Below are 15,911 nucleotides of genomic sequence, written 5' to 3' on the forward strand. Positions count from 1 at the left end.
TCACACCTCATCCTGCCAATTGATGACGAGGTGAACACCTCGGAGAAAGATCCCTCGGACGGGGTATTTGTATTTAGTGCCGCCACTATGCTCACCATGTTCCAACAGGTTGAGGAAGCCATAGCCAGCCTCTCCGAGAGGATTACCCGACTTGACGATGCCTATCGCCGGCTTATCTTCAATCCTCCACCACCAAGCCCGAGGGAGAGTCCCTCGAGCGCCCAAAACTACCTTCACCAGGACGGACTGCTCCCGCGACCATTCTGGCATACACCTCACAATAATCATCCTCACAATAATCACCCTCACAATAATCAAACCCACAAAAATTACCCTCACAAAAATTACCCTCACAAAAATATCCCCCACAAAAACTGCCCACCAAGGAATACCCCTCCAAGGTGCCTTCGAGATCCTGAAATCAACGGCATCTCGAGAGACAACGTTGAAGATGTCTACCTTGTCCCAGAGAAAGAGAAACGGGCGAAAGAGATCGGTCACCTTACCCGGTTCGGACGCCCCTATCAGAACCCGAACAATACAACGGTCGTTCCAACAACAAACGACCAAGTTGTCCCGGAAGTAGACACTCAACTGAAGGCTCCTGAGAATTCAATCCTCAAACAACTTCAGAAGACAAAAGCCGAGATCTCGATCTGGAAACTGATCGCAACATCCTTTGAACATCGACAGGCTTTGCTATAGGCCTTGGGAAAACTAACTGTGCCCTCAACCACTTCCCCTGAAGAAATAGTGGCACATATGACAAGGGACGCCCCTGGCTTGAACAACCCAGTCGTCTTTTCTGACGAAGATCCCTCCCTTCGGAGCCAATCATAACCTTGTCCTGTACATTACCGTACAATGTCTCAAGAAGAATGTACCCATGGTCCTTGTAGATGACGGATCTGCGGTAAATGTCATTCCTATCAAGACTGCTCACAAGCTGGGTATTAAGGAAGCTGATTTGGTCCCGACAAACCAAGGAGTACGCGCCTACGACGGAACTCGTCGCAAGGTCGCGAGGCTCATCACTCTGACTGTCGCAACCGGACCGCTGGAAAGGCAAACCAGTTTTTAGGTGGTCGACATCGACGCCTCTTTCAATATGCTCCTGGGAAGTCCCTGGATTCACGCCGTCAAGGCGGTTACCTCGACTCTCCACCAGAAAATCAGGGTCCCCTTCAACGGGAAAACAATCAGAATTCCTGCTTCCCCGATCAAAGCTGTCATAAGAAAGGGAATAGCCTCCCAGACCATTGAGGAAGATGATAATAAAATGTGGGGATTCCAAGCTGTGAATGCCATAACTGATGAATCAACACCCTTTAATTGTGACCCGTTTGCCAACCTCACAGTCAACCGCATCATGATGCGCCAGGGTTACTTCCCGGGTTTGCCCCTCAATCCACTGAAGAACACCTTACCTCCCTTGAAACAGGCTAAGGTCCCCAACATTCCCTTCGGACTGGGATATGAGCCTACCGATGAAGATATCCAAGAGATGAACCTTCTAGTTTGAAAACGCAAGAAGCACGGAGTTATCCTCTGTCCCTATCATCTGACCCTTAATGGATACCTTGTCCCCGAGAGAGAATCGGAGCTCTACCATGGCTTTCCGGAGCCGATCTATAACTCTGTGGCCAAGGCCAGGTACCCCGGGTGTGGAAGTCTTCCAGGACTACTACTTCATCCCCGCCAACACCGAAACTGCATCAACCGAGTCTAAGCCATCGTCATGCCTCGATGGACAAGATGTCACTCTCCTCTTTGGAGAGGATAACATCAAGCACCTCGACTATGAGGACATCATCAACATCGCCCTGAAGAACAACCAATTCGACCCAACTGCCTTGATCTCGGACACTGACCCGGAGAAAGCAACACAAGGCTGGAGGAAAACCGTCAAGTGGACAGATCGCCAAGGCCGCATTCTCAAGTTCACAACTGGAGAAGGCCTTGTGTTCAAAGAGGGAAGCGAAGAAGAGTCTGAGTCGGAGTCAGAGTCTGTCGTAGCTCCTAACACTCTTGATGTCCCAGTCAAGGTCCCCTTCCCACTATTTTATCACAAGGTCGTGGCTGATTCAGAGGCTGAGTCTACAAAGGTCACCCCCTCTCCCATAAAAGGTGACAACCTGGAGCCTGTTCCAGGGGCCACCTCCTCTGCTGCGTCGCCTCTGACCGACCACGAGATGTCTGTCCTCTCCGAGCTTTTCGCTCGTGTCAACTTAATGAATGCTAAGTTTGCTTATGACTCGTCTCAATTTAACTGCAATGCAATTCTGAATGACTATGAGGAATTTGACTTGTGTAACTACCCACCTCACCTGGCCAAAGAACTTGACAAATGGGAAACCAGAACCCCCATCATTAAGGAGACCGAACCTATTAACGTAGGAACCGACAACACACCTCAAAAACATAGGATAGGGACAACCCTGAACCCCTCGGAAAGAAAACAGTTCATTGACCACCTCCACGAATACAAGGACGTATTCGCCTGGTCCTACAGAGACATGCCTGGGATTGACAGGGAAATTGCAGAGCACCGGATACCCATTAAGCCCGGAGCTAAACCTGTGAAGCAGAAACTACGCCGGATGCGTCATGAATGGGCCCTGAAAAATCAAGGAAGAAGTGGATAAACAGTTCAAGGATGGTTTCATCAAAGTGTCTGAATACTCCGATTGGGTAGCCAACATTGTGCCCGTACCAAAGAAAGACAGAAGAATTCGGGTTTGCGTCGACTTCAGGGATCTTAACAGGGCGAGTCCAAAGGACGACTTCCCTTTGCCACATGTCGACATTCTGGTGGACAACGCTGCTGAGCATGCTCTCCTATCATTCATGGACGGGTATGCCGGATAGAACCAGATTAAAATGGCTGAAGAAGACATGCACAAGACTGCGTTCACTACACAGTGGGGCACATACTGCTACACGGTCATGCCTTTCGGTCTCATCAACGCCGGGGCTACTTATCAAAGAACCACTACCACTCTCCTACACGATATGATGCACAAGGAGGTAGAGGTGTATGTCGATGACATGATTGTCAAATCAAAAGAATGGGACGGCCACATCAACGCACTTCAAAAATTCTTCGCTCGTCTGCGGAAGTATAACATGAGACTAAATCCTCAGAAGTGTGCATTCGGGGTCACCTCCGAAAAACTCTTGGGATATGTCGTCAGCAAAAGAGGCATTAAGATTGATCCAACCAAAATCAAAGCCCTTCAACAAATGGCTCGGCCTAGGAACGAGAAGGAGATTCGGGGATTTCTCGGTTAGGTTCAATACATCAGCCGCTTCATTGCCAAGCTCACCATGATTTGTGAACCAATATTCAAGAAACTTCGCGCCTCCGATCACACCGATTGGGACGACGATTGTCAAAAGGCCTTCGACAGGATAAAGGAAATCTTATCCAAACCTCCTGTCCTCATGCCACCTCAACCGGGGATTCCTCTATCCCTATACCTGACTGTTACCAACACAGCCATGGGAGCTATGCTAGCACAAACAGTCGACGGCGAAGAACGAGCCATATACTACATCAGCAAAAAGTTCATTGAGTACGAGACAACGTACACCCAACTAGAAAAGACATGCCTTGCCCTAGTATGGTCAACAAAGAAGCTGCGGCATTACATGCTCAGCTACACGGTCCACATCTACTACAAGATGGACCCAGTGAAATATATCTTCGAAAAACTCGTACTAAACGGAAGGCTGTCTAGGTGGACACTCATGCTGTCCGAGTTTGATCTCAAATTTGTACCTCTCAAGGTTATCAAGGGAAGAGCAGTTGCCGATTTCCTAGCAGAGAATCCCGTCAACGAGGATCCAACGACCGACACATGGTCACTTCCTGACGAAGACATCCTTTGTGCCGATTCCGACGCATGGGACCTATATTTCGACGGTGCATCTAATCTGAGAAGCTTTGGGGTAGGAATCCTCCTAATATCGCCAGAGGGAGAACATGTTCCGATCTCGGTCAAACTAGACTTCGCCGTCACCAACAATGCCGCTGAATATGAAGCATATCTCATCGGCCTGCAAGCAGCCATCACACTTGGCATCAAGAGATTGAGGGTCCATGGTGATTCCTCGCTCATCATCAATCAGGTGTCCGGATCATGAAAAATCCGAAGTGACAGTTTAGCTCTCTACCAAGAAAAGATCAATCAAGAGGCTGAGTTCTTCGACCAAATCGACTATTTCCACTTGCCACGAGAGGAAAATCAATTTGCCGATGCCCTGGCAAAACTTCCCGCGCTCGTCAACATACCTGTCGACATGATATAGATGCCCCTATGTGTCGAGAGAAGGAGTGAGCCAGCTGACATTTGCGCCATCAACGACGACGAGGAAAGCCATGATGAACCTTGGTACCAAGCCATCCTCAACTACAAAACCAAAAACGAATTCCCTCCGAACTCTGACCCAAGAGGACAAAGAGCCATCCGTTTACTTGCATCACAATTCGTGATAAACCAAAATCAACTCTACAAAAGAACACCTCAAGGAATTCTCCTCCTTTGCATTTACCATCACAAAGCCAAAAAAGTCATGGGAGAGGTCCACGACGGAGAATGTGACCCTCACATGAGCGCAATGATGCTTACCCGAAAAATCATGCGGCTAGGTTACTACTAGACCACCATGGAAGCCGATTGCCGTAACTACGTCAAGAATTGCCACCTATGCCAAATATTCGCCAACATACAACATATACCACCATCCCTTTTGTACACCATGACATCACCCTGGCCTTTCTCGACCTGGGGCATCGACATCATCGGGAAAGTCAACCCGGTAGGCACCAAGGGGCATTGTTTCGTCCTCGTCGACATCGACTACTTCACCAAATGGGTGGAAGCACAGTCATATGCAGTCTTGACCGCCAAACAAGTGGCCAAGTTTATCCAAAACAACATCATCTGCTGATATGGAGTACCCCATGAAATTATCAGCGATCAAGGCTCTCACTTCCTGGCGGAAACTCAGGCCTTGCTGGACAAATATAAGATCAAACGACATCGATCATCCCCCTACCGTCCCCAAACCAACGGAGCGGTGGAGGCAGCTAACAAAACTCTTGTCACCATTATCAAGAAAATGCAAGACAACTATCGCGATTGGCCGAGCAAACTCCCATTCGCACTCTGGGGATACCGAACCTCCATTCGAACACCGACAGGCGCCACGCCCTTTTACCTAGCATACGGCATGGAGGCGGTTCAACCGGTAGAGTTAGAGGTCCCTTCTCTACGCATCCTACTGGAGAGTCAAGTCCCTAAGGCGGAATGGACCCGCCGAAGGTACGAACAACTCACTCTTCTAGACGAACGGCGACTCCACGCCTTACACAACGTCCAACTATACCAACGACGTATACAACAGGCATTCAACAAGAAGGTCAAACCCAGGAACATCCAAGAAGGCGACTTGGTCCTCAAGTCGGTCAGAGCACTACTACCCGTCGATCCGAGGGGAAAATTCAAACCCAACTGAGCCGGGCCATACTTGGTCAAGAAAATACTTTCGGGGGGCGCAGTGAGACTGAGTGACCTAGATGGGGAGGATTTTAAAAACCCGACCAACCTAGACCAACTCAAGAAATATTACCCTTGAACCATAGCAACCAACTATCCAAGCCTAGTTTTACAACTAGCAACCACCTCAACCCTTTTCAAGTCAAGTTCCTCAAACGCATTCTGATTTGATATTGCATGTTTTATCGAGTCTAAGTTGCGGCACCTTGCCCGTTTTGAAGGTCCTTTGATCTGTCAAAGGCAACATCCATTTGCACTAAAACAAAAAAAACTCTGAACTACGAGCATGGTTTGATTTCACCTCTTCAGGTGGATACGTAAGCAGTCCTTTCTTACACAAGAAGGATACAACCATCCCCATACGACAAAAATCCCCACATACAAAAAAACATCCCCATCAAAAAAAGAAAGGGAAAACCATTACCTTTCCCACAAAATACAACAATAAGCCTTTCTCCCTTCCTACGAAAATCCCACTTTCCCAAGTGCAAACGTTTAGGACGATTCATGCCGAATTGCCTTTACAAAATTGATGGAAGAAACAAGCGTTCACAATTTTCGACACGAGCAATTCCCTTATTTAATTAATAATGGGAGGGATTACAATTTCAACAACAAATAAAGCTCGACGAGTCTACAACTTGTCAAAGCTAATGTGTCGACTAAAACACCTCACATAATAAAACTAGCACAAAACACACAATAACTAGATAGTACAACATAATAAAAACTCACAACAATAATACAACATAATAATAAAGTGGGTAATGGAGGTCTTCACTCTTCCATTCTACCCTTGCCTTTTCCCTTGGGGTACATCTTCCCCTTGTTCTTCTTGTTGTCCCGCCTAGCATGGATTTCCTCCTCGGAACGGATCCTCAGCGGATCTACAATGGCAACGGCCTCTGGTCTAGCATAAGACCTCATGTTCGACCCGAAACGAGCCAATGCACAGCCCACCACGTTCTTGAGACCCGAGCTTCTCCTCTTTGGTGGTCTCATCACATCCGGGCTAGCTCCATCAACATACTCCTCGAAGAAGGCACGGTTGGCCTTGCCAACCTCTCGATACTTCAGGTCGACAACCTCGTCCTTACGGAATTGGACCTCTCTTCCAAGGACGGAGCTCGTGACCACTTGACATAAGCGGGAGTCACCCATGACTTGGCAACGGAGTTTGGTACCTCCCAAAGCGGCCGAGTGCCCCACCATCTTTCGAAGACCTCCACAAGCTCGGAGTTCCGGAAAACATTCTCTTGGACAAGGGTATCTTGAGCGGGCACCTTTTGTTGACGCCCCATTTGCCTCATAAGCCTTTCGGGATAAATGAAGGAAGCAACCTTCAAACCTACCACCATCAAAGAACGAGGACTAGCACCCGAAGTGGGTAACCTCATGAAGGACCTCAAGTGCCACCATGGCACCACCCAACAGATGTGAGGACCACCCTCCTCCGCCTATCGTGCGGCCCAATAAGCCTCGGTAGAAGCAAAACTATCCGAGTACAACTTCTTCCTCATGGTAAGGTGACGGAAGAAATAAGAAGAAGAATCAACCGGAGGCTCTACATACATTAGCCTCTCCAATAGCCACACTTGTAGGATCCTTGGGGATCCAAATGAAGGAGCTTCTCCACAAGAGCATTCCTTGTCTAAATCTTGGATGATCTCTCCAAGCACCAACCATGATGGATCTCTACCATGCTCATTTGCTCAACCACATGAATAAGGGTCATGCTACCATAGCATTTTGGCCCCTCCTTCTTCAAAACAACAACAAAGAGGTATACACGGACAAGGCAAAAGGCAAGAGCCCTTCTCCTAGCCACCTCCGAAACATTGACACCTAATCGGTTTGAAAAGATGTTGATAAGAGCCAACATATCCACACCATGAGGAGCAAGGAGGAAGTTGGCTTGACTCGTCGACAAACCCAACATGGAACGGAATTTCTCCTTATAGCACAACCGAGTAGGAGGAAGCACCAGAACACAACCCGGCCACCCACCAATGGCTCCAACTTCTTCGGCAAGAGGACAAATTTCACCCTTCGGGAAAACAAAAACATGGTGTTTCGAATCCCAAAACCGAGAACATGCTTCGAGAAATTAGGGTTGCACCTTGACTTGACGGAGCACCAACAATTGACCAACTCCCATGCAAACGAGTTGATACTTTTCGGGAGGCGAAAAATTCCGGCACCATTGTCGCAGCGCATTCTCAAAAGCATCCATGAAATATTTTGTGGAAGAAGAACAAGAAGAGGTTTTGTAGAGACGTTTTTGTGTTTCGGATGATGAAACAATGAAGCGCAAACATCACTATTTATACAAAACGATCAACGCGTTTTTCAGAAAAAGGGGAGAGCTGGCTTCCATCGCCAGGCTGCTCGCGCCTCTTTAGGCCTTCCCGAGGATTCCCGCTTTTGACTTGTCTCTTTCAAGTTGTGTTTGCTCCTGACACCTCAAGCCTCCCGCCAGGACGCTCGCGCCTCTGCGGGATGATCCAAGACATTTTGTGTTTCCTCACACTCACATTTCCTTGTTTTCCCGTTTTACGAAATCCGACACAGTTTCCATGACGCAGCTTTAAACATACGGATTTTTCTTTCTTTTTTTAAAAGGGGGAAGGGCTAGTCGCCCCGATCCACGACGGATCGTTTCCATGTCAATCAAAATTCCGAAATTTTTTTCGCTTTTTCACAATTTTCCATCAAAATAAAAATCGAGAAGTGATAACACGACATCAGTTTTCCTCAAAATTCAAGCGCTCACAAACTCGAGTCTTGACCTCACAAAAACCAAATCAAATATGCTCGTCAAAATATTTTCTAAAAATTCATCCCTGACGGTTTGAGTTTGAAATTTTTCGAGTCCCAAATAAATTTCAACATTTCGATGCAATTAAATTCACGACACGAGTTATTGCTCAATTTTCTAAAGTGACGACTTGTCGCAGAATTTTCAAAATTCAATTTTAATTTCAAGTCATCTTGGTTAATTTTTGTTTTTCAATCAAATGCTTTTACGTGTTTGCATTTATGCATATGTGCCATCTGTTGCCTGTTTTCTACACTAACGATGCAGGAACTGGTGCAAAGTAAAAGGAAAATCGACAGCCGACAGCGCTCCTCCGAAACACAACACAAAAAAAGCCAAAAATCACAAAATGAGCCACAATCCAAAAACACATACACACAAACCGCCTCACGCAAAATGTAAATATGTACAGACAAGAGTCCAAGACACGGACAAGCTACTACAACTACTCAGCGCTTCCCGTCGGACCCGTCTCGATCTCACGAGGAGTCGTCGCTAACGCAGATACCACCACCTGCTCAAACTCCCTCTCCGGGAAACTCTCTAGCGTCTCACGCTCCATCTCAACGTGAAGCTCCTCCGTTGCAGCCTGCTCAGACCTCAGAGAGGCAATCTCCGTGTCTCAGCTCCGTAACGCGTCCTCACGACGCCTCAACTCGTGGTCCCGATGAGTGATCCCCAACCCCTGGGCCTCGATCATCGACCTAGCTACATCCAACTCAGCACGGACCCGAGCAAGCTCCACCAGATCCGCAGTACCCTACAAAACACAATACAGATCATTAAGATCTAAAAACGTGAAATGCAACACAAAATACACAAAAACAACACGCAAAATGTACCTGAGAAAGTCGAGCCTCCCTCGCAGCCAGGTCACCGGCAAGCGCCCTCCAGCGGTTAGCCATCCGCCACAAAGCCTGATGACTAACGATCGTCGCCTACGAATCAAAAATGTCCTTCAATACAATGCAAGGCAAAGCCCAAAATGAGGAAAAATGTTTAAGTCAGAAACTCACCCTCAGGACGATCAACCTCCATTCCATGTCGGCGTCGATCACCTCGGCAACCGCAGGCTCCAGTAAGCGCAGCTGAAGCTCCTTGCCGCCCGGCCCCTGAAAGGTAGTCTCCATCGGGAAAGCTGGGGGCTGAGTCCTCATCAGCAGGTCGAATCCCTACCATTTGGATCCACATCAAAGATGACAAACCCTCCTATCAAGAGAGGCAATGAAAACAAAAGAACAGAGGAAAATATACCTCAATCGGGTACCAAGCAAGCCTCGACAACCGGAAGGTGTCGTAGTCGACGTCCCGCAGCAACAACTCCTCACCTCCCTGACCGTGAAGGTGCTCCTCAATCTCGTCGGGGGTCGACTACTGGAACAACACCCTCGGCGGATCGACCGGTACCACGAAAGTCTCGGTGAAGCACTGACGAGCTAAACGCTCGCCCAGATACCAAACCGGCTCGATCGCCGTCTCCAGGTACAAACGCAGGGAGCTGCGAGGCCGCAAACGCTCCCTGATAGCAGCCGGCACGTCCGTGTAGTGCTCCCAAGGCCGCCCAAAAAACTGCATTCAAGGCAAAGCTACTCAGCCGACTGGGGGCTTCTTAAGCTACCTAGTCACCCTACCCCTATCTACTTCTATAAATAAGAGGGAGAAAAGAACGAGAACTTACATCAGCAATCCGACGCTTGTTCACACGACGCCTGCAGTCCTTGTAAGTCGACTTAGTCGACTTCTTCCGAGCTACCGTCCAACCCCTCACAGCGGGGTAGGTCAAGGGAACACCGCCTGTAGTCCCCGGACGCAGAGGGGTGAAGTAAGCGTACAACCAAGCCTGTAATCAAACACAACAAACACAAATCAGCCAATTCCTCAAAAATTGCCAAAATCAAAATCAAAATCAAACTAAAAAAAAACTACAAAAAATGCTCGTACCTCCAAGATGAGGCCGGGACCAACCAAAGCAGGGGAACTACCATCCCCCACTGCCTCCGGACGCACCGCTGCATGCATGTACCGGGTAAAAGTCGCCAAGGCCGGCGTAACCCGGTCAAACTGACCTAAACCATCAAGGTCAGCAAGGAGGGGGATCACTTTAGTCGACAAGCGCTCACCCTTGTCACCAAAGTACGTGGCACCCAAGAAGTACCACAACCACAACCGCGCCTCTTGCGCGTCAGCCTCAGCCTCTGCCTCCAGACTCTCCAACGGCGCCAGAACTGCACCTACCACCCTCTCACTGAAGTGGTCTCTCACATACGAACTCGCGATCAGGTACGGGGTGATGTCATAAGGCTCAGGCAAAGCAGTACCGATCAGACGAGTAACCGCAAGAGAAGACACTCTCTCCGGCGTCTCGGTAAACTCAACAGGCATCTCGCCACAAGGGAGGCCGGATATCATGGCGAAATCCTCTAAGGTCACACCGACCTCCCCAAACTCCATGTGAAACGACGACGTCGTATCCCAATACCGATCCAACATGGCGCGGATCAGACACAGGTTCGACCTAATCGAAGACCTGTGAATATCCCGCCAAGCGGCCACCAACGGCCCAAAAGCCGACCACTCTATCAACGCCCTCGTCCCGGCTCGATGAACGTCATAAAAGCCCAGACATGTAGTGAAGCCCGAGAAAGTCCTCATGGTGCCGATCTCCTGAAATCAAAAACAAACAATGTCAGAATCCCTATTCAGGCCTGACACTTCAAAATTGACAAAAGTTCAAACGGGGGACACGACTCACCAAGCCCTCGTGAGCACGGTAGGAGATGTGCTTGTCCAGTCGAAGCAACAACTGGCTACCGTCAAAACCCTCGGCCCAAGAAGGTGCTGCCCGCAGGTTCAGCCCCCGTGAGGCTGTAGCCCGTCTAGCTCTCCAACTCGCGGCGTCGGCGTCGTCCTCAACTGTCTCCGCCCTCCGTCTCTTCTGACCACGAGACTCAACGTGGCAGGCGGGAGGCCTCTCAACGACCCAAACGACGTTCTGTAACGTCCGTCTGGTCGGTCGAGGAGTCCGCCTCATCGTAGAAACCCTCCTCCCGGAGGTACCAGCCTCAAAACCAGTCAGAGCTCTCCTAACGTCGGTAGCCCCAACAACGGGCTCCCCACGCACCTCAACGGACCTCCCGGCCCCGACAGTCTCCGCAGAAGGTTCCTCCTCCTCGGAAGCATCCTCCACTACCGCAGCGGGTACACTAACCGGAGTGCTAACCGGCCCTGTCCCGAACAACTCCTCAAAAGTCGCAGGAAGGGACCCAGCCTGTCCCGAACACTCTCCTGCAAACAAAAAACGTCAGCCGAAATTTCGGCATTATGACGGCGTAAAAACAACCTACAAAGCAAAGCAAGGGCAACCCCGCCCAAATCCAACCAAACAAAACAAAAAACAATTCACAAAAAACGCACAAAAACGACTCGCCCTTCTTTTCAAGCAAAAGACGAGTCAAAACAACAAACAAAAAATGGCACCCCAAAACCCACACAAGGTCCGCCAGCAACCCAAAATACATTCCCAATGCAACGAGGAATTTTTCTACGGCTCAAAAAGGCAATTTATACGCCAATTTGAGCACAAACCGGTCGAAAAATCAAAAACGGTCGCAAAGAGGCAAACGTGATTTTATAACGCCTCAAGGTGGCCTAAACTACCAATAAGGTCCATGTCAAGGCAAACTGACTCAATTCAAGCCCAAATAGGCGCTTATTTTGTCAGACATAAGACCGTCACAAAAGGCAAAAATTCCAATTTTGCCCACAATACCCAACAAAGGTCCACAATGGCAAACACGGTCTTTCCGGACTACAATGCAACCTAGTGGGACTCACTATCCAAGCAAATAAACTTGGCATTGTGAGATGAGACGGTTTCTCACCTCACTCACGTTTTTCGAGCCTAGGGAGCGGGAACGGGGATCAAAATGCAAACTAAAAGCACCCCTGCACTCCTAAACAGGTTTCTAACCTAATGCAATCATCAATTTCACTCGAAATGGGATCAATCAAAAACGCCCTAATCAATTTTCTAGGGTAAATTTTTTTGCCCTAATTCAATCTATCAAATGATCAACAAACTTAAAAGGATTCAAGAGGAAACACATACCTTGAGATGACATTGATGATATCGGCGCAAATGAAAGCAAGCTAAAGGATCAACAATGGCATTTTTTGGGTTTTCTTGTGTCGAAAGGTTGAAGATGAGTGAGGATGATATGCAGCCAAACCTCGCGTCTTTTACAGAAAAATAGGGAAGCCCCCTTGGTACGCCAGGTGGCTCGCGCCTAAACCAGGCCTCCCCTTGTCCTACTCAGCAAATCTTGGGCTTTGGCCCAATTTCCACAAAACAAACTTCAAATTTTCATCGACGACCTTAAGGACCGTCATTTTCTCAAATACAAAAAACAAATAGTGAAAATATAAATTCACTATTTCCTCAAAATTCAAACGACAACAATCAAAACCGTCAATTTCAAAATAATAGTGAAAATTCAAATTCGCTATTTCTCCAAATTTCAAACGTCGGCAATTAAAACCGTCACTTCAAACATAATAGTGAATATTCCAAATTCACTATTTCCCACACATATCAATAGCGGCACATAAACCGTCACTTCAAACATAATAGTGAAGATTCCAAATTCACTATTTCCTTCAGATGTCAACGGCGGCACATAAACCGTCACTCCAAACGTGATAGTAAAATTCAAAATTTGCTATTTCCTTCAAAATTCAGACAGACGGCGACACATAAACCGTCACTTCCAAAGCAATGAATAGTGAAGATTCCAAATTCACTATTCCATCAAATGTCAACAGGGGGCTTCCTCGCGGGACCCGCTAATTTCAACAACATTGATAGTGAAATTAAAAACTCACTATTTTCACGGCGGCATCACGAGTTCGCTACTTTCAGAATAAGCCCATCCGACGCGGCTATTTTCACTATCCATTAACCGACCGCCCCATGGCTGGCGAGCCTTACCACGCATCGCGGCTGGCAAGCCCTCCCCAGGTACGCACCATGGCTGGCGAGCCTTACAACGCGTCGCGGCTGGTGAGTCCTCCTCATATACGCACCATGGCTGGCGAGCCTTACCATGCATCGCGGCTGGCGAGCCCTCCTCGGGTACACACCATGGCTGGCGAGCCTTCCTACGCATCGCGGCTGGCGAGCCCTCCTCATATACGCACCATGGCTGGCGAGCCTTACTACGCATCGCGGCTGGCGAGCCTTACCACGCATCATGGCTGGCGAGCCCTCCTCAGGTACGCACCATGGCTGACGAGCCTTACAACGCGTCGCGGCTGGCGAGCCCTCCTCATATACGCACCATGGCTAGCGAGCCTTACTACGCATCGCGGCTGGCGAGCCCTCCTCAGGTACGCACAATGGCTGGCGAGCCTTACCACGCATCGCGGCTGGCGAGCCCTCCTCACATACGCACCACAGCTGGCGAGCCTTTATCCGCAAACATGCAAGGACGTATCCGAATATGCCTCAGGTATGACACCTTCTTGTGGCTGGCGAGCCTTTGTACGTAGTCTAACAGACTTTAAACGACCCACACGGATAGTCGACAGACTCTAAACTGTTTCCGACGACAAGTCCTTGGCTCGTACCCTCGAGTCGCCTTCCCGACGGTAGGTCCTTAGCCCGAATCCTTTCGAGCCGCCTTGACGTCGCTCGGGTCTCCAGGTTGTAATCTTCGATTAAAATGGGGGCTCTACTTTGACTTTTGCCCTGTCCAAGCCTCAGTCAAAGTGGGGGCTCTGTAGATACCCAGTATCTTTTGAGACTCCAACAAACACCCGATGATTATCGGACTATAACATGCTTTGAAATCGCGGCGTTTGATCGACAGTTTGTGTACAACTTTACATCAGAAAACTTGAAACGATTTCGAAAATAAAATATTTCAAAACATTTCAGAAATACCTGGAGTGTTTAATGCACAACGACGGGGTCGCAATGACTCTAACTAGAGTCAAAACCGACACCGGGCCAAAAACCGACTCAAAAATTCAAATCCCGACTCCAATAACGAGTCAAACCGAGTCAACCACAAAAAACAAACCATTTCAAAACCTTTTATGCTAAGATTTACCGGATTTATGAATGGTCAAGTAGCAAACTCGAAGACCCGCGACGTGGCTCGCGCCTCTTTGAGCAGCCCAGGTGGCCACGTCGCTCAAAACTCACACAACCACTCATTTTCCTATAAATACCCCTCAAATGCCCCCATTTGAGAACTTACGCGAGTGTCCGCCCCCTCTTTTCTCCCTTAAAATTCTCGACTCAACTTCTTAAGTCACAATCTGACGCGTATTTACGACCTACCGATCGTGAATACAAGCCTTACACATTGTTTGGTACCGTCATCGTGCATTAAATCACTTGACCGACCACTTCGACCACTATACCGTATCAAATCTTAAAACACTCTTTTTTACTTTCCAAAACGGTTTTAAACCGAGTTTTTTCCAACCAAACGAGTTGTTACACTTACGTCGGTCACTCGCCATAACCAAGCATGTAAGTATGAGGGTGCAAAAACCCTTCTTTTATCATGTTTTTTTTTGTTTCATGACTATAACATGCTAAAACATGCATAACATGAACCAAAACATGGAATAAACGAGCCAAAACTGATTTTTGGCCTGAGATAGAAGCCCCTTGGTTCGCCGGCTTGCCCGCGCCTCAATGGGGTGTCCAGGTCAGAACTCAACCGTATTTGTTCTCGTCATTTCCCTTTAATTCATTTTCATATTTGTAATCGGTTTTTACCATTTCAAATATTTTCAAATATTTTTCATTTTATTTCATTTGTTTTAACCATAAAACATTTTTCACCCTTGGTTTCTCATACCATGACGGTCAAATCCGTATTTCGGTGATAATATTTGGTTAATAACATTTAAAAGGTATTTTAAAGCGTTTTATTTCATTTTTGGGAGGTATTTTAAAGCCTTTCATTATTTCTTTGCATTTTCAAAACAAGCATATTAGTCACCAACACAAAGTCATCATTGGTTCTACATACCATGCCAGATTTTAACCCGGGTACGATGACAAGTATCGACTAATTACATTCAAATGAACTTAAAATAATTAGTTCATAATCATTTTCAAAACTATTCATGTCAAGTTTGTCAAAGTCGAACCCGACACCGAATATTATCAAAATAATGATGATTATTCGAGTCTCGTTCCTCAAATCAACAAATCGGGTCAAATACCCACTTTTCAATACATTTTATAAACGTTTTTCAAAAGGTCAGAATATGGCATATCATCGTAGGTTGACCCGCGCCTAAAACAGGCCTTTCAATTCTCATTTTCAAAACCACGGGAGACCCCCTTGCATCGCCAACAGGCTCGCGCCTCATATGGCTGCCTGGTACAGGGTCTGTTCCCCTTCCACCATTAGTCCAGGACGATCCCGACTCCGGTTAGCTCGGATATAGGACAGAATAGATGACTATTTGCTCATTCAAAATCATATTTGCAAAATGCTTTACTAACACAA

The sequence above is a fragment of the Silene latifolia genome, unplaced genomic scaffold (assembly GCF_048544455.1).
Source record: "Silene latifolia isolate original U9 population unplaced genomic scaffold, ASM4854445v1 chrun_scaffold_16, whole genome shotgun sequence".
Taxonomy (NCBI): domain Eukaryota; kingdom Viridiplantae; phylum Streptophyta; class Magnoliopsida; order Caryophyllales; family Caryophyllaceae; genus Silene; species Silene latifolia.